We start from the raw sequence: 27,847 nt of genomic DNA, 5'->3' as shown, positions 1-27,847 counted from the left end.
TAACTTACTGGATGCGCGACGGGCATTACGACCACGTCCGATCAGTGTCCACCGAATCGTTCCTTTGTCTATTCGGCATCGATTTATTTATACTGTTTCTTAAGGCTAGTTTACAGGTGGTTTAATAAGTGTTGGTAATGAGGCTGACCTACTTTACAAAAGTTGTTTATCGGTTCTATAAATGCTGGTTTGATAATTTTGGTGTTTTTAATCATGGTTAGGTTATTGACGTCGATCGCGCAAACGTTTTTGCGCGCATCGTTCCCTGTCTGTTTCATAACATCCGGCCCGCCGTGGGTCATGCTTACTTGGCTCAAATGCCCGAACCTGTTGGTTCCCTGTTTTTCATGCACCGGCTTGCCGTGGGTCATATTACTTAGGTGCAATGCTCGCGCACCATCGTGTCGCAACTTGCTTGCGCTGTATCGCTGGGTGCGTCGATCTATCAATTTGCCTAGATTGCAGTTTGGGGTATTTAGTTGTTGTTTCTGAGTTGAGGGTTTATCGAAATGTGTTTTGTTTGTTTTCTGGCGGTGTCACCTGATCTAGTTGTTTTCGATACTTAGTTCATAACATTTGATTATGGAATGGAGAGTTCATTGTGCTTTCCACGCTCAGCAAAACACGGTACTTCAGTGGTGGTGGATTTTAAGCCGTATAGCATAGGCATGCTACAATATTCTTTACCGTTTAGTATGACTTCTCTTATGGGAATTAAATAAACTCCATCCGATTTACAAACTGTTCACTGTTCTCACGATTTTCAATGATTCAGGGATGGTTCTCAACCGGCTTTCGAGCTTGATTTGTTTTTTTTCGAAACATTATCATCAAAATCCAGACTTTATTTACAACTAAGTCCGTCCTCTACCAAATCCTCAAGGGCGCGCAGCGTTTATTGTGCTGATAGAGTTTCGAGGTTCGGGATTTGGATAGCCACAGTTGTATTGAACTCTGATCAAAAAGAACTAGTCAGAAGGCTTCCTTTTGATACTGTACCAAGCGAAAAAGGAAAAAGTTTTTTGATCAAAATTACAATGCGTTTTTCCGAGGTCAGAAAGAAATCCTCAGTAGCAAGTGTTTTTCTTCGTGCTATCGATCGGATCGAACCTTTTCCCATAAGATTATCTTCGTTCGACGGTTGGGAAGGAGTAATAGTTGGGAAGGGATGCTTCAGTTAGCCACGTGGGTTTAACCGACAACATAAAGGATCCTTCTACTGGATCAACCTCCACGGGAAATCCATACAGTAGAAGGGCCCATGCGGGTTTATTTTCGTTCTTCAACACCCGATATTTCCCCGGTCATTGTTGCATGCGTTGGGATTTAAATAAAGCAATGTAGGGGAAAAACTAATGTGCCTTACCCTTGGCTAACGCTCTTCGCGGGAGAATTATCGTCCTCCACTCTTTTGAATGAAGCGGAAAAATGCTGCCATTTGCATATAAATCGGACGACGACGCCTTTTCCTCTACGTCGAGTCAACTGGAACGTGAGGAAGTCGGCCAAGGGTGGAAACGATTTTTCCGCCCGACAGTACGTACGCAGCGCATTGGGCTGCGTGACCGACACCAACTAAGTCCTCCTCCAGTTTGATTGTATGCCAGATCCACCAAGTTCATCATTATGCCATTTGGGTGTCATCTGGCTGAGCGTGATGAAAAGCGTGTCTGAGTTTATAGGATTTATCGTCTCGTTGGCCTTCCGGTTTCCGTTGCTTTGCTATCTGGCTTTACGGAAAGCTTATGGCCGGATTATGCTGCTGCATGCAGTTACTATTAACTGCTAGTCAGAAAAAAATAACGGCAAATGAAAGAGAGAAAAAACTCCCGGACACATTAGACGTCGGATGTAGTGTTGTTTATATTTTCGTACTGTAAATATAAACCCATTATGCACGTTTCTGTGAATGCCGGAGTAACGATTGAGGGTCGGCACTCCCGCTCGTTCTGTTTAAGACCTCTTCCATCACTTCGAATGAAAACTAAAAAATATAATGAAAAAACATTTTGATCTATAGTACATTAACTGTATGTAACCTAGTATAGTTTTGAAATTTGCATGGTTACGCCATTTTTACCTTTTCATTCGATTGATATTACGACTTTTAACCATCTTCAAGTGTTCAGTTATAGATTGTATAGTAGCATTATATAAACACAGAAGAATAACAAAGCTCGGACGAGGCAATGTAAGGATATCTCGCGTCAGTAAAAGTATTACGCAGATCGTTGAATTTGGCATTCGAATGCGTTGAATTTATGAATTATTTCGAAAAATTTTAAAAAGATTATAAACAATGTACAGCCCACAGGGCAAATATTTGTTAATATATAATGGAATAAAACGAAATTGACTGAATGATACAATCTGTTGATTTGTTCGAAAACTTTCGGTTATAAAAAAGAAATATACGAAACCACAAGATGTTCTTTCAAATTCGTCTAATAATACCATACTTGTAACCAGTATTGTTAAAATTACATTTGAAAATATGAAGACGCTTCAAACTTCGATGTTTGGTGTTTTAAGATAGAAAATATATTTTACCAAATAGTTTTCTTAAACTGATCGATTATTACAAATCCATTTTTTTACTTATACTTTTTTTATGATACACCGCTTGGTGTGACTATGCCTCTCTCCGAAGAGAGTTACTGAGATGATTTGATTACTTCATGAGATTTGATTCTACACCTATGGCGTGGTGTTTCCTCTCGCTACAACTGCGTCATGGGTAGTCTTGTGTCAAGTAGCTCTTTTCATTGAGCAGAGCAGAGCCTGCTCGCTCAATTAGATGAGCAGAGCGAGCCACCTAGCTCAGCTGCTCAGCTTGCTACTGAGCTGAGCTGTTGTTACTGAGGTGGCTCACCAACTGCGGTGGCTCACCTACTGAGGTGGCTCACCTACTGGGGTGGCTCACCTACTGAGGTGGCTCACCTACTAAGGTGGCTCACCTACTGGTGGCTCACCTACTGGTGGCTCAACAAACTCAATTGTGCGGTGGCTCAGTAAACTCAGTTGTGCTGGTGGCTCAGCAAACTCAATTGTGCGGTGGCTCATCAAACTCAATTGTACTGGTGGCTCTTCAAACTCATTTGTACCGGTGGCTCAGTAAACTCAGTTGTGCTGGTGGCTCAGCAAACTCAATTGTGCGGTGGCTCATCAAACTCAATTGTACTGGTGGCTCTTCAAACTCATTTGTACCGGTGGCTCAGTAAACACAGTATGTTTTATGTCCATGAACCGACAGTTGAGTAACATTGTAAAACTGATAAGTTAGATGGTCAATCATGTTCGTTTAATGCGGTTGGTAACACGTTAACCGCCATGTCAGTCCCTGGGGACTGACCGTTTCCGTTGGGTGAAGTTTTCGTTCACGTCACGTCGGTCCCTTGGGACTGACAAATCTATGAGTCGTGTCGGTCCGCCAATGTCGGTCCACCAGTGTCGGTCCGCCAGTGTCGGTCCACCGGTGTCGGTCCACCAGTGTCAGTCCGCTGGTGTCGGTCCACCGGTGTCGGTCCGCCAGTGTCGGTCCGCCGGTGTCAGTCCGCCGGTGTCGGTCCACCGGTGTCGGTCCGCCAGTGAAAGAGATAGCGACATACGGTCTTAGGCAAAGTGGAAGGGTACGATTTTCCCCTTCGTGCCCTACTTCTTGTCTCGTCCTTCGTTTTTGCAGGCTGTTTGCTCTGAGCGAGGCGCGGATATCGCGGCGCGTTTGGGTTATGTTCTTTCTTTTGCTTTTATTCTCTTTGTCGCACTTGCACGAATTGCATGCGCGTATGTGTGATTGTGCACGGGTCTATTGGACCCGTTAGTTTTTGCAGGCCGTTTGCGCTATGCGCGATATCGCGGCGGTTTGGGGTTGTTTTTTTTTGTTTCTTTTTCTCTTCGTCGTATTCGTACGCATTGCGTGCGCGGATGTGTGATTGTGTACGGGTTTATTGGAACGTTTGTACCAGCTTTGTTTCTACAAACGGTGCGGTTACTTTTTCGTCTCGTTTGCGTTTGAACCTTCTTCGTGTTATTGCTACTTTTTAATGATGCGATGCATATTAAAACCAGACGATCGTGGAACTCTTGCTTCAGCTATGTAGAGTGGGTGACATTTGCCAACAAAAAAATCTGTGAAGCATATTTGTGCAGCAGAAGCATGTAGCGCATCTACACGGATTTTTACGAAAAATAATCAATAAAAAAAATCAAATCAATCTCCATATGTCCAATCTCCAATCTCTAACTCATCTTCAGCATCATATGTTTTCTTTCATTGGCATGTTGGTTAAGTTTTCTTTCGTTTTTTTTTCTTTCTTCCTTAACTAAAATGTTCTTTTGAATAATAACGCATCAAAATATGGAACATACAAAATATTTCGAATTTTATTCATATTGATAATGCAAATAAAACAAATAGATGAATGTAGTCGCAGTCCAGTTCTTCTCTTACGAAATTGCTTTCTCTTCCGCCTTCTCTTTTCACCCTGTAAATATATGGGCGCAGTTGTCTTCCACGTGTCTGTCAGCGTATCTTGGCAGGATAAAAGTTTCGCTGGGAAAAAAAACAAACCAAAAAAGCAAATAAAGAATTTTGAAATCATTGAAAACATAAAATGGCCCTACATCACGGGACAGTATGTTACCTTGGCCATAGCTCATGGTATCACGATGATTAGCACATCACATCTGCACCACATTGATACACCGATTCAGATGTTGAAGCTGCACAGTCTTGTGCGTGTGCATGGTCGCTGTAGTAATTAATTTGCTGATCAATCCAGTTGTTCTCTTTCGTAAATACAGATACGGGTGCAGTTATAAATGTTGCTAGGGAAAAAACAAAACAAAACTGTAAACGAAGGATTTTAAAATCAATGAAAAACTAAAACGACATCTATAGTAGGGAGTATGTTACCTTTGCAGTAGCTCATGGTACCAGGATGATTAGCGTGCCGCCCACGATCTTGCCTTTGTCGCGCCGAGTCTATGATCATTGCTTCGGTGGATGATAAGCTGTCTGGTGCGTGTAGAAGATCGTCTTTGTAGTTCATACGTAGAACAATAAATTGTATCGATTTGTTTCTCATTGTACCCTATCTCTCCATTGTTTGGTTACATTATCATTTTGTTTAATAAATAAAATCTTCCTGAATTTTTTTGACAGTAACCTATTTCTCTTACTAGTTTCAATATCACCTGCTTTCGAAAAAACCCGCTCGCAAGGCACCGATGACGCCGGAATGCACAACCTTTGGATCATTAATTTATAAAGCACAGGATACTTATACTGCTTAAGTTTCCACCATTCAAGGGGATCATCTGCTCTATGAGCTAAGGGCTCGGCATTATAGTTATCTAATTCAATTTGGTGGGATGTGCGCGTATGGAGCATCGTGTGGGGTTGATTTGGCCCTGAATCATATTCATCCCATATGCTCTCGGGCTGGTTATCTAACGGTGTTATAGGTATTGATTCGATATCAGATTCGACATTATCAGAAATATTTTTACTAATTAGATCCATTTCTTTTAGAACCGTTTTAGAGAACTCTTCTATGTCTTCTTTGTCGTCAACGCTTTTCTGTTTGAATCTTGGATCAACTAGCGTGGCTTGTTTAACAATATCGGACTCTATATACTTAAACTTGTCTAAAAGCCCAAGTTGTAGCTGTTCTACTAGTTCAATCACCTTTTTATGCTGTGTTTTGTCACTAGCATAGCTATCAACTTTTTTCTTTATCAATAGATGGATTACGCGAATTTTTGAAAGTGTCACGCATTTTTCAGCACTAATTTCTTTAGTTACTAAATCAAAAAATTTTAATATGGATGATGCTTCTTGAATTATTTTCCAATCGGCATCATCGAGGCTAATATTATAATTTAAGAGTGCTAATGAAGATATAATTGGTGCCTTATTTGCACTAAATCGGTCTATCATGTAGTATGTTGAGTTCCAACGGGTTGGAACGTCTAAGATTAACTTTTGCTGTATGTGATTTAAATTGGTTTGCATATCTTTTAGTTTCAATGTGGCCAATGCGCTTTTTCTGAAGTATTTTACTATTTCTTTTACTTTGTTAACTGTATCCAAAATCGATGTAGCTATTGCACTTTGCACTACCAAATTCAAGGTATGGGCAAAACAAGGCATATGATCTTTTTTTAAAATGCGCACTGCTTTCTTCATGTTCGCTGCATTATCAGTGACAATGCAGCTTACTTTGTCCGAAATATTAAATCTTTCCATTACATTTTCTAGCCATGCTGCTATATTTTCCGACGTGTGTCTATCTATGAATTCTTCGCATTCTAGTAAAACTGATTGCAAAACACAATCATTGATAAAATGTGCTGTCACCGCAAAATAACTTTCATTTTTGAAATTTGTCCAACCATCAGTGGTTAAGCAAATATGTTCGCTAACGTTTACCTTAGACTTTACTGTTTCTAATAACTGCTCGTAACTTATGTCTAAAAGTGTGTTGCTTAGTGTTTTACGGGTGGGAAGACTATAGCTTGGGCATAACGAATGAAACAAATCCTTAATATCATCTGCATCAACTAAATGAAAGGGTAATGCATGGTTACAAAATACTCTCAATAATTTACTATCTAAATTTTTCTTGCAATTAGCACTTAAGGGTTTAGAAATTTTTACATACTGTTCCAGTGATTTTTGAACAGTTTTACTTTGCGATGTACCTGAGCTTGTACCCGCAGATGTCGAAGGGGTTACATCGTGCTCAATATCGGAATCTACATGGTATTTAGGACGAGCTACTGAAACTGTAGGGTGCCTGGCTGCGATATGTCGCTTCATGTTGTATGTTGACTTCGACTTTAAATGCAAAATTTGCTTGCATATTTTACATTTGAACTTATTCTCCTCTGCACACTGGTCAAAATAGCTCCAAATTTCACTATATTTTTTATCGTCTGACATTTTTGAATTCTATGGTTTGGAACACTTTAAAAAAATTCTTATCCTATTACCCTAATCTTATTTATGTACACGTAAATTTCACTGGTACATATGTAGCTAGAAATATGTATCTAAAAATGATTGTATAAGTTCTTGATATAACTGAGCAAGTTATACACAATTTTCTGAATATTGTACTCACAGTGTTCTCAATAAATGTAGATTCATCGAGAATTTCCAAAGTTGTTGTCTGCAGTCGATGCGATTTCCGAATACGCTAGGGGAATACCTCTTTTTGAACTAGCATGCAAATAGCACTGAAAAGAAAACCCGAATATGGACACGATAAGCAAACACTCTCATTGACAAATGCACTTTTCTTTAGACTCACAGTGTACACAGTGTTCCTATTCGATCAACTTCCAAAGTCGAAATGAGCTCTTATCGTCTTGTCTCCCGTATATATAACCTTGTACCCCAAAAGAACGCTGCCCATCCGCCCACCACAGACCCCTCGGTCAGAAAATTGGGACCCCAGCACAACCAGCAAGTACTTTTATTTCGATCTTTACCGGAAGTAAATTTTTTCCTAGTAACATCCAATTTCGCACGAAAATTTTACTGATGCCATAGAAGGTAAGAAAAGATAGGGGAAGGAAGGTAGGAATGAAAGGAAGTAAGGCTGTAGCTAGAGATACTGATGCGTGATCCCTTTTTCCAGAAAATTCATGGGGTCAATGTTTTTTTTTAACATTGGTGTAAAACTATTGCTTAAGGGCAGACTAGGCTACCAGCAGTGATCATTTGAGACGGAGGAAGGAAGTAAGGTTGGTCATTGACCCAAATTTCCCGGTAAATCGCAAGGGGGAGTTCAGGTCCTTTCATTGCATCCTTCTACTTGATCACGCTGGAGACGACACGAGCGGATGGAGGCCGGAAGTAAAGTTGAGCGTTGCAGCAAATTTCCCGATAACTCGTAAGAGGAGTTCAGCCCAAAGCATTGCATCTTTCTACCTCATCATACTGGGATCGGTGTATCGAACATTCGTCTGGAACCTTTGTCTAAGAGAAAAATATGTTGGCTGAAATGGCTAGCCGCGTCGTTTCGTTTCCGCGCATCATCTCGACGCGTAAGTGGCGTCGTCTTGGATCGCCGAGAAGGTATCCCTACGGCCGGCCATTTTTTCGCTTTTTTCCAAAGTGTTGTTTACCTTTTGTATGGGACAGCGTCGAGAAAACTGACAACACTTTGGAAAAAAGCGAAAAAATGGCCGGCCGTAGGGATACCTTCTCGGCGATCCAAGACGACGCCACTTACGCGTCGAGATGATGCGCGGAAACGAAACGACGCGGCTAGCCATTTCAGCCAACATATTTTTCTCTTAGACAAAGGTTCCAGACGAATGTTCGATACACCGATCCCAGTATGATGAGGTAGAAAGATGCAATGCTTTGGGCTGAACTCCTCTTACGAGTTATCGGGAAATTTGCTGCAACGCTCAACTTTACTTCCGGCCTCCATCCGCTCGTGTCGTCTCCAGCGTGATCAAGTAGAAGGATGCAATGAAAGGACCTGAACTCCCCCTTGCGATTTACCGGGAAATTTGGGTCAATGACCAACCTTACTTCCTTCCTCCGTCTCAAATGATCACTGCTGGTAGCCTAGTCTGCCCTTAAGCAATAGTTTTACACCAATGTTAAAAAAAAACATTGACCCCATGAATTTTCTGGAAAAAGGGATCACGCATCAGTATCTCTAGCTACAGCCTTACTTCCTTTCATTCCTACCTTCCTTCCCCTATCTTTTCTTACCTTCTATGGCATCAGTAAAATTTTCGTGCGAAATTGGATGTTACTAGGAAAAAATTTACTTCCGGTAAAGATCGAAATAAAAGTACTTGCTGGTTGTGCTGGGGTCCCAATTTTCTGACCGAGGGGTCTGTGGTGGGCGGATGGGCAGCGTTCTTTTGGGGTACAAGGTTATATATACGGGAGACAAGACGATAAGAGCTCATTTCGACTTTGGAAGTTGATCGAATAGGAACACTGTGTACACTGTGAGTCTAAAGAAAAGTGCATTTGTCAATGAGAGTGTTTGCTTATCGTGTCCATATTCGGGTTTTCTTTTCAGTGCTATTTGCATGCTAGTTCAAAAAGAGGTATTCCCCTAGCGTATTCGGAAATCGCATCGACTGCAGACAACAACTTTGGAAATTCTCGATGAATCTACATTTATTGAGAACACTGTGAGTACAATATTCAGAAAATTGTGTATAACTTGCTCAGTTATATCAAGAACTTATACAATCATTTTTAGATACATATTTCTAGCTACATATGTACCAGTGAAATTTACGTGTACATAAATAAGATTAGGGTAATAGGATAAGAATTTTTTTAAAGTGTTCCAAACCATAGAATTCAAAAATGTCAGACGATAAAAAATATAGTGAAATTTGGAGCTATTTTGACCAGTGTGCAGAGGAGAATAAGTTCAAATGTAAAATATGCAAGCAAATTTTGCATTTAAAGTCGAAGTCAACATACAACATGAAGCGACATATCGCAGCCAGGCACCCTACAGTTTCAGTAGCTCGTCCTAAATACCATGTAGATTCCGATATTGAGCACGATGTAACCCCTTCGACATCTGCGGGTACAAGCTCAGGTACATCGCAAAGTAAAACTGTTCAAAAATCACTGGAACAGTATGTAAAAATTTCTAAACCCTTAAGTGCTAATTGCAAGAAAAATTTAGATAGTAAATTATTGAGAGTATTTTGTAACCATGCATTACCCTTTCATTTAGTTGATGCAGATGATATTAAGGATTTGTTTCATTCGTTATGCCCAAGCTATAGTCTTCCCACCCGTAAAACACTAAGCAACACACTTTTAGACATAAGTTACGAGCAGTTATTAGAAACAGTAAAGTCTAAGGTAAACGTTAGCGAACATATTTGCTTAACCACTGATGGTTGGACAAATTTCAAAAATGAAAGTTATTTTGCGGTGACAGCACATTTTATCAATGATTGTGTTTTGCAATCAGTTTTACTAGAATGCGAAGAATTCATAGATAGACACACGTCGGAAAATATAGCAGCATGGCTAGAAAATGTAATGGAAAGATTTAATATTTCGGACAAAGTAAGCTGCATTGTCACTGATAATGCAGCGAACATGAAGAAAGCAGTGCGCATTTTAAAAAAAGATCATATGCCTTGTTTTGCCCATACCTTGAATTTGGTAGTGCAAAGTGCAATAGCTACATCGATTTTGGATACAGTTAACAAAGTAAAAGAAATAGTAAAATACTTCAGAAAAAGCGCATTGGCCACATTGAAACTAAAAGATATGCAAACCAATTTAAATCACATACAGCAAAAGTTAATCTTAGACGTTCCAACCCGTTGGAACTCAACATACTACATGATAGACCGATTTAGTGCAAATAAGGCACCAATTATATCTTCATTAGCACTCTTAAATTATAATATTAGCCTCGATGATGCCGATTGGAAAATAATTCAAGAAGCATCATCCATATTAAAATTTTTTGATTTAGTAACTAAAGAAATTAGTGCTGAAAAATGCGTGACACTTTCAAAAATTCGCGTAATCCATCTATTGATAAAGAAAAAAGTTGATAGCTATGCTAGTGACAAAACACAGCATAAAAAGGTGATTGAACTAGTAGAACAGCTACAACTTGGGCTTTTAGACAAGTTTAAGTATATAGAGTCCGATATTGTTAAACAAGCCACGCTAGTTGATCCAAGATTCAAACAGAAAAGCGTTGACGACAAAGAAGACATAGAAGAGTTCTCTAAAACGGTTCTAAAAGAAATGGATCTAATTAGTAAAAATATTTCTGATAATGTCGAATCTGATATCGAATCAATACCTATAACACCGTTAGATAACCAGCCCGAGAGCATATGGGATGAATATGATTCAGGGCCAAATCAACCCCACACGATGCTCCATACGCGCACATCCCACCAAATTGAATTAGATAACTATAATGCCGAGCCCTTAGCTCATAGAGCAGATGATCCCCTTGAATGGTGGAAACTTAAGCAGTATAAGTATCCTGTGCTTTATAAATTAATGATCCAAAGGTTGTGCATTCCGGCGTCATCGGTGCCTTGCGAGCGGGTTTTTTCGAAAGCAGGTGATATTGAAACTAGTAAGAGAAATAGGTTACTGTCAAAAAAATTCAGGAAGATTTTATTTATTAAACAAAATGATAATGTAACCAAACAATGGAGAGATAGGGTACAATGAGAAACAAATCGATACAATTTATTGTTCTACGTATGAACTACAAAGACGATCTTCTACACGCACCAGACAGCTTATCATCCACCGAAGCAATGATCATAGACTCGGCGCGACAAAGGCAAGATCGTGGGCGGCACGCTAATCATCCTGGTACCATGAGCTACTGCAAAGGTAACATACTCCCTACTATAGATGTCGTTTTAGTTTTTCATTGATTTTAAAATCCTTCGTTTACAGTTTTGTTTTGTTTTTTCCCTAGCAACATTTATAACTGCACCCGTATCTGTATTTACGAAAGAGAACAACTGGATTGATCAGCAAATTAATTACTACAGCGACCATGCACACGCACAAGACTGTGCAGCTTCAACATCTGAATCGGTGTATCAATGTGGTGCAGATGTGATGTGCTAATCATCGTGATACCATGAGCTATGGCCAAGGTAACATACTGTCCCGTGATGTAGGGCCATTTTATGTTTTCAATGATTTCAAAATTCTTTATTTGCTTTTTTGGTTTGTTTTTTTTCCCAGCGAAACTTTTATCCTGCCAAGATACGCTGACAGACACGTGGAAGACAACTGCGCCCATATATTTACAGGGTGAAAAGAGAAGGCGGAAGAGAAAGCAATTTCGTAAGAGAAGAACTGGACTGCGACTACATTCATCTATTTGTTTTATTTGCATTATCAATATGAATAAAATTCGAAATATTTTGTATGTTCCATATTTTGATGCGTTATTATTCAAAAGAACATTTTAGTTAAGGAAGAAAGAAAAAAAAACGAAAGAAAACTTAACCAACATGCCAATGAAAGAAAACATATGATGCTGAAGATGAGTTAGAGATTGGAGATTGGACATATGGAGATTGATTTGATTTTTTTTATTGATTATTTTTCGTAAAAATCCGTGTAGATGCGCTACATGCTTCTGCTGCACAAATATGCTTCACAGATTTTTTTGTTGGCAAATGTCACCCACTCTACATAGCTGAAGCAAGAGTTCCACGATCGTCTGGTTTTAATATGCATCGCATCATTAAAAAGTAGCAATAACACGAAGAAGGTTCAAACGCAAACGAGACGAAAAAGTAACCGCACCGTTTGTAGAAACAAAGCTGGTACAAACGTTCCAATAAACCCGTACACAATCACACATCCGCGCACGCAATGCGTACGAATACGACGAAGAGAAAAAGAAACAAAAAAAAACAACCCCAAACCGCCGCGATATCGCGCATAGCGCAAACGGCCTGCAAAAACTAACGGGTCCAATAGACCCGTGCACAATCACACATACGCGCATGCAATTCGTGCAAGTGCGACAAAGAGAATAAAAGCAAAAGAAAGAACATAACCCAAACGCGCCGCGATATCCGCGCCTCGCTCAGAGCAAACAGCCTGCAAAAACGAAGGACGAGACAAGAAGTAGGGCACGAAGGGGAAAATCGTACCCTTCCACTTTGCCTAAGACCGTATGTCGCTATCTCTTTCACTGGCGGACCGACACCGGTGGACCGACACCGGCGGACTGACACCGGCGGACCGACACTGGCGGACCGACACCGGTGGACCGACACCAGCGGACTGACACTGGTGGACCGACACCGGTGGACCGACACTGGCGGACCGACACTGGTGGACCGACATTGGCGGACCGACACGACTCATAGATTTGTCAGTCCCAAGGGACCGACGTGACGTGAACGAAAACTTCACCCAACGGAAACGGTCAGTCCCCAGGGACTGACATGGCGGTTAACGTGTTACCAACCGCATTAAACGAACATGATTGACCATCTAACTTATCAGTTTTACAATGTTACTCAACTGTCGGTTCATGGACATAAAACATACTGTGTTTACTGAGCCACCGGTACAAATGAGTTTGAAGAGCCACCAGTACAATTGAGTTTGATGAGCCACCGCACAATTGAGTTTGCTGAGCCACCAGCACAACTGAGTTTACTGAGCCACCGGTACAAATGAGTTTGAAGAGCCACCAGTACAATTGAGTTTGATGAGCCACCGCACAATTGAGTTTGCTGAGCCACCAGCACAACTGAGTTTACTGAGCCACCGCACAACTGAGTTTGTTGAGCCACCAGTAGGTGAGCCACCAGTAGGTGAGCCACCTTAGTAGGTGAGCCACCTTAGTAGGTGAGCCACCTCAGTAGGTGAGCCACCCCAGTAGGTGAGCCACCTCAGTAGGTGAGCCACCGCAGTTGGTGAGCCACCTCAGTAGGTGAGTTGGTGAGCCACCTCAGTTTTTGTTTCAGAGAGGTAGCTCTCTGCTCAGAGAGGTGAGCAGAGCGGCTCAGGTAGCTCATCTGCTCACTACACAACACTAGTCATGGGTACTATGTATTTGTATGATTTTTATCAGCTCCTTGGTCGAACTAATCAAAACAGTGAAAATTTTACATTTACTTCGCATTTCAAATAAATTGCACATTGTTTTATTTAAACCAAACGATTTTTTCGATTTCAAAAATGACTCTCCCAGTTCCGACGTAGGTGATATTCATCATCACGCGTGCTCTTGTTCGTTAGCAAGGGATTTGTATTGTTCAAACGATATAGCAGATGAAACAAATTGGATTACAATCCCGACACAATAGGCGATTTTGGTCATGTTTGTGTTGTTTGCTTCGAAATGTTCGGCTATAGTTTACGTGATTCGTGCTTGTTTTAATTGATTCATTCTTTTATTTTAGATTGGATGCGTGTACCGTTGAACCGTTCGTTATATACCAGTAGATACGATTTACAGGTACGTTTCTGAATATTGAAATGAAAATGAGCATTTGGATCTTAACACCAAAAGTAAAATAAAATAAGATTTTAAACAGTAGCGTCACATCGCAAAGTGTACATTTGGATGTTTACATAGGAAGCGAAAAAGAGAAACGATCAATTTCTCATACAAGAAAACCACCTCAAAACCTTGTAAGAGTGAATAAATAATTTAAACTAGAATTTCAATTTTCACTCAGAGCGTGGATCTATCTTCGTCCAAGGGAAAATGTGTCCACTAGATCGACACTTATCCAGAAACAAAGTGGAAGCAATTTGCTGCAGAAAAAAAAATTATACAATTGGCAAGATGGAGAGATACGAATAAACAGTGATTTAAGAACACTGATCATAACAAATCGATTATTGTAAAATGAATTTTAACTAAGCTGCCACATTCAAATACATGTTGTACCATAGCTGACAAAACGGTTAAACGCAACCATTTGAAGAACCCGTCCACTTGGTCAAACGAAAATTCATGGAAAATTCGTACCCGAAAACGTGTCCTTTTCAACACGACCAAACATCACAAGTTGGCCTCTGCAATGCCCGATTTCCATGTACATTAATGCTTGGACATCTTGCTTTATTTTTTAACATTCAACACACACGCTCGTATATGTGTCCCACACTGGCACAAGAAAGCCTCACAAAAACAACACGGCATTGAGCAATTCGCCGTCAAACTCGTGACCGTTTTGGGATGCAAATTTCCGAAAGAACAGATATTGTATTCTCGATTGTGCATGATGTGTTGCTGTGTTTAGTTGTAGTAGTAGTAGTAGCTTCGTCGAATGGTTAGCATACCAACGAAAGTAACAATAACAAACAGTATCATCGAAGGACGAACTGACACGGTGGGAAATGTTGTACATTTGAATTGTTTTCCCCTTTCAGGATTCTCACGAGTAGAGAAGATTCGAATAACCGAAGCTCTCTGCCCTTTCACTTTTCGCTCATTTTGTTCAGGAGACGAGACGTCCTAGGGACGAACCTTTGAAACGAAGACGTTGCCCATGGGGCACGAGTTTTCCCGCTTCGGCACTTCATCGGTTTACGAGGCCGAGCTGTCAAACTGGCATTTCTTGGCTCGGCGGTTAGTTGATCCCGAACCTTTTATCGGACAAGCACGTGTGCACGTCCGAGTGTTTCTTACGAAATTATTGATAACATTAAACGTCGGTCAAATACGTTGCGTACTTAGGGAATTTGTAAATAGTGAATAACGACGAAAAACTACGTTTGAAATTGTTATTTGAATTCAGAGAATGCAATTCAAAAGCAGTGGTTGGAAATAAAGAAGAAAAATGCTATTTAAGTTCGTACACTTAAACCTACTTTAAGCAACGGTTCCCGTCAACGTGTGTTTGTTTAGGAGCACACCCTGCTACAGGCTAGTATCCTCGACGCCCGAAAAAACGGCGTTGTAAAACGGAAAACAAATAAAACCAACAACGCAAAAGTGGAAGGCCCAAAATTGGAAAGTTTCGCGCCGAAAGATCGTGTCGTTTGTCAGTGATTGATCGTTTCGGTGCTTAACGTACGTGTTCCGGTGTCAACTGCAAGCTGTGTCACTTTCTTTAGCTGGGAGTAAAATATCAAATGATCTAAAGGTGAGTTCTGTAGCTGCAAGAATGTTTTCTTAAGCGGCGTAGAACATAGGTTGTGTTATTATTGTTTATTATGTTCGTAACCTATTCGCGAAAAATAGTGTAAAGTGTAACTTTTCACAATAGAGCTGTAACGAAACTAAATTAGTCCGGGTTCATAATCCTATTACGGATAGGAAAATAAGGCACCATTAAAACGGAAAGATGAATCACGAATGGTGTTATTTGTCTTCCATCCAGCAAACAAATCGTAAACTACAGTGAAATTCTCTCGAAGCACAGAAAGTTACACTTTTGTGCCAGTGCGTGAAATCACATTTCTACATTGTTTGTATTATTTCTGCATTATTCATCATTTGATCTCTTAGGTACATGTGAAAAAAATCTCTCTCACTTCTGCCTAAAATACGGGAAAAAATTAATAAATCAACTGTTTCAATAAAAAAATTCTCAAATTATGCTACCCACGTATCTATTTCGGATTTCCCGTGGTCGATTTTCTGAAGAGCGGTCAATTAGTTGCATCCTACCCTCCTGCCTGACCACGGTTCGGTCGCTTTTCCCTTAGTAATCGGACGGTAGCTCGCATTAATTGTATTGTGGCCTCAATTAATCAAACTGACGGTTCTATTTGTCGTCGTATTCTATGGTCAGAGAAAGAACGATTGGAAAAGGTGTACATCGTTCAATTGAATTATTGTTTAAATGTATCGAAAGAAACTCCCCTAGGAGTGTGCTCTACCCGATCAACCCTTGATTGACCATTGAAATGGCTTATCATTAAGTTCGAGTGCCACCGTAGCGGGACGAACTGTTAGTGAAGTTTTGACAATTAAGAATCGATATAGAGGAGAACTTTCTTATCGACCACACAGAACTGAACGAAATAAGTAAGAAAAGCGGGTGTTGGAATATCAATTCGATGGGTGAGTCAATTGTTTTTAGCTTCATGTATTCCTTTTAACCCCGCTTATTAGCTTTATGTATTTTTTTTTAATTTACAAAAGTAGTGTTGGTTGACAGTGGCCATTTCCATTGTTTGAAATAATTAAACAACAAGCGAGTAAATTAGCTAATTAATGAAGTAAATTTTTATTCCTACGGTTAAATGAGGTTCGTTTTGTATTTTCTTTTCTTTTCATTTGTTGTGCTATTCGGTGGTAAAAGTTTCTTTTTTAGTAAAATAACACACTAATAGTCCCTCATATTTCAAAATATGACGAACTTATTCAAGAACACAATTTCACTTGACTTTTTCACCTCACTTTTTATGTAACGTTCACGTTTGACATACACCATTTCTCATTCAGTTTGAACCAAGGGTGGATCGTACGGTGACGCTTCGGTTTCATAAATGGTGAACTGCGTCGATGCAATATTGCCCTCCACTAATACGTGATCGACATCTTAAACATTCATCTTCGTTCAGAAACGTCAGTTTATCAGCGTTTGCGATGCATCGTTTTGTGACCTTAAGTACATTGGGGTCTTTATAAACCGTCAAGAATTTTACGAGATGTGTACAGCTTCCGTTTTACTTTTTTTTAAGATGTTAAAGGGATAGAAGTGTAAATTATGTTATACGCTTGGTCTCAACCAAGTAATGGTATCAAGTTCAATCTTTTTACCTTTTAATTGAAAAAAAAAACTGAAACAGAAATGTCAAGTCAATAAACAAAAATACAACAATAAACCTTAATCTGTCTTTTGTAATCTTTCCTTGCATCGGTGACGCAAGAGTAAAACCTGGGACAATGTTGATGTTTCCTCAACAACATTACTCTCCCACTAGTTCTTGCTTTCTAGAGAAAACCTGAAAACAGTTTTCACTTCAAAAAACACAGTTCCGTTCAGTCGTTCAATTAGTGTGCACATCTGTGTCTCATGCCTCGATATGTCAGATTTTCCTAAACATCTCCACCATCCTCATCTGCTTTGATTGCGGCTTGCATCCAGAGAGCAATTATGGTCCATTCCCTGTCATCTGAAAAACAATGGAAGGACTAAGGCACTGAACAGAGAAATGAAGTGAAAGAGAAACAGAGATAGGTATAGAAAGAGAAAGAGTGAAAGAGAAAGGAAGTAGAGGTCAACAGAAGCTTCACCCGGGCGTGACCAAAATGATAAAGTATATTTTCGCAACAAAGTAATAGATACATAACGTTGGATAAGGTGTAGAAAGGGCGGTCGGAAAGGGGTGTGTCGGATTGAGGAACATGAACGAACGACCTCAACCAGGGTTATCCGGTCAACAGTGGCTTCCAGCGCTAAAACGATTACGGTACAATTTAAATATCACTTAGCACACAAACACACATGCGTCGCAGTCGTAAGCCATTACCGCTTCCGGGAATTTCCTCAGCTGAAGCGAAGAAAACGATGGGAAATGAGGTGGTGATCATGATTTTGTTTCCCTCTAAGCAGAAACGCTACAATACCCATCCTCCTATCGGGCTTGTGATGCCTTTCCCGGGTTGACTCATTCCGGATTAAAAGTTGGAAAGGATGTGGCTCTTTAATAATCGTTGGTTGATTAGGAAGCATTGGCAAGGGAACTAGCAGACCCTTGTTGATAAAGAAAGGGATAGAAAGGGAGAGAAAAAATTGTAGTATCTGACAACTTTATCACCTCTTTCGAAAGGCAAGCGTGACTTTAGCTGAGAAGTACAGCTCTTTCACAAAGCCGGAACAAGGACTATCGCTTGGAGGGCTTCCGGAAAATTCATCCAACTCCACCTCCTGTTTACTTTATCATATTTTCCTGCTCATTTCGAGTAGACCTTGCAAACCTTTGCCCAAAGATCGGAAAGTGAACATCATGTCCCACATCCGTGGTTGAGCAGCGCTTCCTTCTAGCTTAGCTGCACGAAAGCAAGCGGTTAGCTCTACTGTATTATCAGACCATTTTCATTGCCACTCTGGGAAAGCGTACCGGAAATATATCAATGGCATATGTGAAAAATGGTGCCCAGGACGGTGGAGCATAAATTACGAATTTCATAGCTTCCGGACGAGTGCATAACGACCACGAAAATCTTCTCGTTCTTGCGGTTCCGATAAAGCTCGCACCGATAACCATAACTTCGTGCTGAGAACTAATTAATTTCATTTACCACCCCTATCTCGTTCAGATGAACATGCTGCCAAACAATGTTCATAAAAAAATTCGTTTCCATTTTCAAGCAAGGGCGGTTGGTTTACTTCACTTAATATACTCGGATCCGGCGCTACATTGCAATTTTGTATGGTTTGTTTGCAGTGTTTTGCATCCACTGAAGTGCCCCGTAACTGTAGTTTAAGTCCCTAGTAGAAATTTCATTTCATTTTCTACTTTACCCTCACCGAAGGCTTGGTCTAACTTATGCCCTAATGGCAACCTACCTCTTAGTGGATAATTATTTTGTTTGTAGCAGGATGCCCTTTGTTAGCATGGTCGATAACGTCAGTTGGCGTCGTTAGTAAACAACTTTTAATTAGCTTTCGCTCGACTGGTTGGCTGGAGCCATCATAGCCAGCTGCAACCGAGAAACTCTTGCATTATGGGGCGCTATTTTCCGAACGGTACCAGCGATGGCTGTAGGTTTGCCATTCCCAAGCCATAAATTGTGAGTAGCAAAATCGACCGCAAGTGTGCCAGAAACCCTTTACGAGAAAACCATAAACAGCATCGAGTGAAACTTGGGCGGAAAACTATAATTAAAAAATCTAACATCGAATAAAAAGCCACGTCACTCACATCCGGATGTTTCAGATGGCGTCAGTGTAAGATGGAATGGCGGATAATAATAGCAGTAGTAACAATAACGTGTCCCCTTGCTTATGTGTCGCACGCTATGTGTCGCTCATTTCAATTTTCCTTTGCCTTCTTTCCCCCGAAAAGGTGCATCAAAAATGGCACGGCTGAGTTGCAGTAAAAATGAAGCTAGCGTATTAAAAAGAAAAAAGGAAACGTAGACTAACGCAAAAACGTTGTAACCCCTACCACAAACCAGGGAAACTCACGCTTTTCCTCTCTTTTCTCCGCCAGCACCGAGTCCTCGCAATTCATTCGTGGCTGGCTTAGTGGCCGTGGCTGTTAGTTTTCCCGCCGGGATTTAAAAAAAGGACCAACCGCCATTTGGGATCGCCTGGGGTGAAAAAAAATAATTTTTGCTACACAATTCGTGCCTTAGTCGAAAGAGGACGAGAAAGTTACGCTGACGTCAACCGTTATTGCTTGGTGAATGATAATCGATGCGAATGTTAGTGGAAATTAACATTTGAATGCAGGAATTACTTTTGGCACGATATCGTCACAGGCTTCTCCAGAGCTTTTGCTACTTTTTTTTATTTTCCTCCAATCGGCGGCAGAGTCAAGTCAATCTGAAAATTCGAGGTCGAAAGTGTGACTATTGGGTAAGAAATTGAAAAGAAGCAAAGCATTAAAAGAACGGGTGGAAGACTTAAATCTCCAACCTAACGGTGGCAAGTCCACGAGGTAATGGCTTGAAGAAATTGTATCAAATTTCCAACTGTAGCTCTAGGGAGTGCTTGAGGAGGAAAATTGTGCCCAATTTTCTTTCAATCCGTTAAATTTTCTCTCTCTCTCTCCTCTCCGTTATGAAAAGGTGATCACGAGTTTCGTGCCGTGAACTGAATTACCTCAACAAGATCTAATCGCCATCGTTTCTGATAACGAATGAAATGGGTTCTAATGAAAATATACTGCCAACTTCTATGAGGCAGAAATGGGTTCTAATGAAACTGTACTGCCAACTCCTACGAGGCAGGACTAAAACAGCGGCGTATCGAGCGCCCACCATCAGTCACGTATCGAATTAACACAATCATTCATCATCACCATCATCATCTTCATCAACCACAACTTGCAGGAGTCGCGACCGAATGTCGAAGCTATAGTTGAAGGGAATAGTTGAAAAACGTGCCCAAGGAAAGCTGGAGTAGAATTTCTCGGATCGGTGGAAGCTCCAGCTAAGCGGCGTTTTCAGAACACTAATAAAAAATACCTGTCTAAAGCTGAATACCCTGATCTATTGTGGAGTTTTGAATAGTGGATAAAAGTAGATGCATAGAGCAAAAACGAGAATTGAGACCTTTCTAGGCTGAATTGGGATATTCAGAGGTGACGAAAAGGTAAAACTTAACACAATTGCACTTTGGGTCGGTATTTGCGCAGGGTGGGGATGGATTGAACGAGATTATCGGAATCACAGCGTACAGGGAATGTTACGCTGGGCCAACAACCATCCTTACACCGAGCGAACGAAGGGCTCCCAACAATCATCCGGAAGAATGGATGGATAAAAAAGGAAAACCCGTCGCAAGATTAAGGGTTTCATATTTTCCAGCTCCGTTCCAAATGATTGATTGTTTTTATCCCGTCCTCTACAAACAGTGAATCATTTGACGTTTTTCATGATGAAGGAAATTTGTTATTAGTATGCAACACCACCGAGCCACTTTTCCGCTTTGGTTTCACTGTGTGCGAAACCTTCTCCATTAAATCATTTTCACTTTGCACCAACATCGCATGCCAGTTGTTACTATTTGTATGATTTATTTTCCTTTCCTTCTCCGAGCACCAACCAGTTGCCCTATGAAACGTTGATTATTGTAACCCATGACGAATTTCCTCCCCAGGGGTTTTGAGGACTGAGGGAAAGACATGCAATTGAGCAATTCACTAGTTACAGCATATTAATGGGAAGGAGCAGTTGAGAAATAGTTTATAAATGTTAGCCAATGAGCTAAAGGTAAAAAATGTCGTTTTATTAATTAGGTATAGTGGTTAAGCTATAATTTACGTGATTTTTTCCCTCCCTAACCTCATAAAAATCATTAGATTCCCCTACCGTACCTACCCCTAGGAAAATGGGAAAACAGAAACTTTTTCTCAATTAAATTACACCTAAGATTTGTGAAACTTTTGATTCGACTGGGAATAACAATATAATTCCTTACAGCTTTCAGGCAATCTGATCAGTAAATCAACGAATATTGACGTTGTTGATTCATGCCAATAACGTCAACCTTACACACTCAGACATTTCTATATTCCACGTTGTCATGTTTTTCTATCAGAAAACATCTCAGTTCTCCTTTATTCCATAGATAAGTTTGAGGCAACGATAGCAGTGGTGGGAAAAATAAAACGCTCACACTTTCTTATCTTCCGAACCGTTGGGAGAAAAACTTCTTAGGAAAAATCGCTTCGCCAGATTATGACGTGCATAAATCGGGTGGTTTGGGAAGCTCAGAAACTTATCCTGATACCAATGCGAATAAATCCCTCAAGTGAAGTCCTTGGAAGGGGAAAGCAAAAGAAAAGTCCTGCCAGGGGAACCTCCATTGCTTTATCGTTCGGGAACTATCGAGCATTGCTTGTTTTGATTTTGTTATTGCGAGCGGAAACAATCTTCTCTTACACAATTTATTAGTAATAGTATTCCCGGCCCGTTGGAAAAGGCTTTCAAAGTAGAGAAACGAATCAAAACACTCCACCCTAGTCAACGGTTATAATGCGTGTGTTTTGACCCGTACATCCGCATTTTACTTACCCATTAGGTGATTGTCCTGCCATATATTCCCAACATACAATACCATTCTTTTGTTTTGTTGCTGATATTCCTTTTTTTATCCAACAGACCCAAGCTACCCTTAACAATATGTTCAAAACAGAAATATGTAAAGAGAAAACCAACTATATTTATGAAATTGTTGATTGGTTCGACTTCTCGAAGAAACAATTTGCCACCGAACACTACTCATTGTTATTAACAGCAATCAACCGATAACAATGATGAACAATAGATATTAGGATTTCTCGAGTTGCTACCGTAAATTCAAAACAGAGTACATCGTTGAACAGTATTCTTGGGTTTTATGACACCCAAGAAACGTTTGTCCTTAATCATGATAGGCATAGAGGTTTGTAATTCGGTTGAACGACACAAACTCGTCCTTTGTTTGAGATTTCTCTCTTAAGAGTACTGGGAGTGGCACTTTCGAAAGACACAAGAAATATATCATGAGATCAGCAATTCATGCCATCAAGGAATATTATCGCGAATTCCGACAATCTAGGCTATAAATAAATCTTCACCAGCACTGGTCATTCACACTAAGTTCATGGTCGTAATGTCAAGGTCATGAAAATTGTCCTTTGGTCTTCTGTTATTTGATTTTATGGAACTTTCCCCAAATTTTGGAAAGGAGTGTTCAAAAGTCTTAGTACCTTCGACTGTGTTCAAAAGTCGTAGTACCTTTGACCCTCAGCAATTGGTGTCCGTAATCGAGCACATTGACTTTAGTAAGTATTGTTGCTTCGTTAAAACCGTAAGGAGTTAAAGAGTATTCTTCCGTACGTGGAGCTTACTCAAAGTAATAAAGATTGACCGCACAATAGTTAACATGATTTGGTGAAAATACTTAAAGCTATGTGTAAGCCCGTAAAAATGTGTTGAACGACCGCCTTACGTATTGGTATGTATAGTATAGTTGTTCATTTTTCTTATTAATTTACCAGTGAGAAACGAACTACGGGGAGACTGTTGGAAATGATTAATTGTTTACGACGAAAATGCGTTAATGTAATTATTACGCCATTTTTCGTCACAATATCGTATGATTAACATTTATGATTGACGACTTTAATCTGGTTATGTTTTTGCTTGGAAATTGAGGATTCACTCAAACATGGTGTCAGAAAAGTTGCCTATAAAGACTGTCTTTTATTTTATTTAGTTAGTTGTTTTATTCAGCTGTTACATATTTTCTATGTGAAACTCTTGTCGCGATTCAATTACTTGTCTCTTTAAAATATCGCCCACGACTAGCAAAGGAAATCAATAGTACTTGCGATTTCAACTAGGCGACTACGACTAGGAGGCAAACAATAACTCTAATGTCTAATGTCTAACACATGCTACTATTATTTCATGCATGGATCCTTCAGATTCTCCGGAGACCAGCACAATTGCTTCGATTCAAAAAAAAACAACAACCCCGAAACATCACACCGCACAAAAAGACAAGAAGATATTTCTTGAACGCTTCCTATCTCCTATGAGTTTCAGAAAAACAAGAACGTTTGGACAGGGAGTAGGGAAGGAATGGTGCAAAACAGGGTATGCAAATAATGCTCGAACAAACCGGGAAGAACAAGTACTCAGTTCTTTTTGAATGCTTCCGGTTGTTCGTTTTTGTGTCGCTCCTATTCCTTGTGTTTCTAACGAGCTTCTTTACGCTTCACATAGGTCCTCGTTTTTCACCGTAAGCACTGAAACTCTACGTTTCAACAATATGCCGCATGAATGCGCCAGCCGAAGGAGCTCCATGGAGCTGTTATTTCTATTTCAAGCTGTAGTGGTTTACTTGTTCCCATTTCGCGTGCGGTGTCCTCTGATCGCATTGCCTGAAAGCTCCCCTTATGTCTACCATTTTGTTGTTGTTCCCATGGTCGTGTCACATAAGCTGTCAATGAATACGCAAAAGTACAGCTGGGTGCGTAAAACAAAAGCGATCGTTTCCCTCGTGCTTGAGAAACAAAAACAGCCTCGGAAACGATATATCGTCTGCGTTACGAATAAATATTCATCCGCGCCATGATAGGCAGCGTACCACATCACTTATGTTTATTATTCTGCTTTTTGTGAGCGCCTAACCAGAAATGCCGCACGAACAAGAACTTCCCAACACTTTAAGAAACTACGATGCTACTGCATTGCTTCCGAGCACGTGGTTAATTGTTTATGTATTTATTTATTTGTTAACGTCATATTTTGGGATTGGCAAGTAATTGATAAAAGAACCTATAAACACATACATTTATCAATACTATAAATAAACATCTGATTGCGAAGTATTCTGTGAGTTTTGTAGAAAAGAACAAAAGAATGTTTATTGTATATTGTTGGTAGGCATTCACAATCTCTTCACATTTTTCTTCTAGCGCTTTTTTCTAGAGGCAATTGGGAAAATGATGTGATGCGTGTGCGCCAGCATTGTCATAATTTCATATTTCCGTTCTTTCGGTGCGTTGTGTGCGTGTTGTTGATCTACTCCGGAAAACAGTAAACCGGAAATGGTAACGTCTCTCAACAATGGCAAATGGTCGCTATCTTTTGTTGCGGTTTCAGTTTACTTTCCCCGAACGTTCGTGGTTAAACAGCAGCAAATTTATTTTATTTCGTCTGTTTGGGAAACAAAAGGGTTCGCATATCGTAGGACCTTCCATAAGTTGGAAATTGAGATTGAAATCGTGCTACACCAGTAACCTTTTTGTACATTGTGTACCCATGGTGCTGGAAAATCGACAGGAATATAAAATTCATTCATGGAACCTTTTTTCTAGCTTTCCGCAGGGGAATAACAGCCCTTATTCAATGGTAGGTGAGGATGACAAGATACAGAGGGTAACTTCTAAGCAGAAAAAATACAGTGAAATCGAATTCATTTCTAGAAATTTTCTGAAACACAAACTTAAGGCTCTTCTGACAACCGATTTACCGCTAGTGTCCCTAACACAAAATTACGGATATCTGCACGACGATGAAAACTTCAACCAGATGATATCACCCGATCGTTATGAATTTGTAGAACGTTTCAAGATAGCTTAAACAGAAGTTAAACATAGAAAAGTGGCAGCATTGTTGTATTATAAGCAATGCAAGCAGTTGCCAGTACGTACTAATTATTTTTCTTGAAAATGAAAAAGAGCGATCAAAGGGATAATTTACATTTGGAATGTTCGCTCGGCCCCTTTATCTCATCCAACACTATGTTAATTATTCTTCGTTGAGGTAGTCCCACCTTTTTTGAGATCCATTCATAATTGGATCTACTGGTTTGGTATGTTATATTTTGCTTTCTTTCCTTCTATTGCAAAAAATCAAAATGAAATGTTTTCTGCGCTAGTCTCGATTTATTCCGGAAGTAGCTTGTATGTTGTCTGATGTAAATGAGATGCTGAACAGAAAACAAAAGCAAGCAGATACATTAGCATTCGTCCTATTTATTTCATCGTCGTTATGAGCATATGGAAAGAAACTACTGTGAAGTAGAACAAGGATTTTTTTAAGTTTAAGCACGCGGCGCGTCTTAAGGTACCTAGATCGGTCCTAGATGTCTTGACTTTAAAGATTCCTAAAAAAACTATAGGATGACAATTGGAACATTTCTTGTAACCCATGCATAAGTATAGCATAATAAGTTTAAGGTTTTTAGTTTGTCAAAATCTAAGCTAACAATAGTCATATTATTGTTGTCATACTAATTGAAGATCATCTATCAGCTCATCCTGTTTACAGCTTCTTAACCAAAATCGTTCTTTAACTGTAGAACGATTTATTTTGCTTCCTTTTTAATATTCACAGATTTGTAAAGGTTAGTTAAAAATATCCCGACCCGTTTATAAATTCAGTGTTGGATTCCAGCATCCTATTTAATCAATTCATATCTTTTTTGGCCTATTCGAAGACACTGAAAAGCTTGTTTCTCACACATCTCTGTTTCGTCTATTCCAAAATCTCCAACAAACCGGACGATACTGCAGAAAGAACGATGTCAGAAAGAATAACGACCACTATCCATCTTGGGAAACAAATTGAAGCAAATTAATCTCTCAGCCACCAGAGAGAATCACTTTGAATCATAGAAGATGTGTTTTCGTTATTTGCGGTGGGACCAGCAAAGTGATCAAGAAACTGTAATGGAAAAAGGCAGCTATTGCACGAGATAAACCTTCATTATACCGTCATCTAGCATATGCTTTAGACATGTTAATGCTGGCAAAAAAGCTCCCGGATCGATTGTGATTATTTCAATTGTTTGTTGATTGCTGAAAGTAGGTGGTTTAACATAGCGTTGAATATGTCATTTCCGGTAAAGAAGCGACAACAGCGGTGATGAACAGTCTGATGGAATACAAAACTATTCAGAGAGAATTCGCTGGTGTTGACACATAAATATAATTAAATCACCTCCTGTGTTTCCCACGAGCCCGATTTGCTGACATGTCTGTTGCATTGTACATTGTGGGATTATTGTTTTACAATCAACCCCACACAGATCGGAATTTAATTGCATTTCATTGCAATTTTAGTTCACGATCAAGGTTTAAGCCTGACAACTCGTTTAAATTGTCGTCCTTTGACCCTGCTGCTATGTTTGACTATGATATTTTTATCTTCCAACAATGTTCCCAGAGCACCTTCAAGTTCCTTAGTGCAAATGCCAATTATTTTATAATAAAGGACATTGCCCTACATGGTACTTATAGCCTTCAATGGAAATCAAATTGGTAATTCGATGAGTAACTACGTGTAAAATTAATTGAAAACCACAACTACTAGTACAAACTGATTATGCTGTGGCTAGCCGACTTGATTGATGTTTCAATTTCATTAAGATTTGAAGGAAAACCATGAACAAATTAGTGACAGTTTCATCAAATGGAATATTGGAAGCCACACAATAGTCTGTTAAATATCAATCAGCCAGTGCATTTCATCGAGCACATTCACTTATATAATAAGGGATGTAATGGTCGATTAATCGCCGAAATCTCGGACAAATGTAAAACAAACACAAGCAACGATATAGTAATTTACATTTTTAATTGAACCTCGTGCAATCCTTCCGGTTCATGTAAAGAATTGATCTATGCTCATAACAAACATATTCAAAACTGACATCAAATAACGCAAAAAATGTTCTTCCAATTTAATAAAATTTGCTGAAGACCGGATCCTTTAAGAAATATGCTTTTGGACGAGTTGAGTTATATTCTCTGACCACGGTGAGGCCACGCGAAGGCATGTTATTTTCAAAGAACGAAGATTTTGTATGAAAAGCATGCAAAATGGACTCTCAGCCATCAGAAATAAAATTCTAGAATAGCAGAAAAAATGCTTTGGTGTTATTTGACAGATTGAAGGCAAAACCATTTAAATGCAAATGAATGAAGGCTGAAGGTCCCTCTCCATTCCCCTGATGTTTCACGAGCTGAATGAGTTGAGGGTACCAAGACCAAGTAGATAGATTGCGGGGAACTCGGACAGTGCCCAATGGAAAAGATATTTGAATAGCTTCACGACGCGGCAATTGCTCACGGTGCCAACATTTTGAAGCTTGCGAAAGTTTTTTACAGGATATACTAGGGAGGATAGAAAGTCAATCATGAAACAAACCACTGATTTGTAACTCAATTTTTCGGTCCAGAACG

Source organism: Anopheles coustani, chromosome 2 (genome assembly GCF_943734705.1).
Source record: "Anopheles coustani chromosome 2, idAnoCousDA_361_x.2, whole genome shotgun sequence".
NCBI lineage: Eukaryota > Metazoa > Arthropoda > Insecta > Diptera > Culicidae > Anopheles > Anopheles coustani.
Note: the sequence above shows the minus strand (reverse complement) of the source record.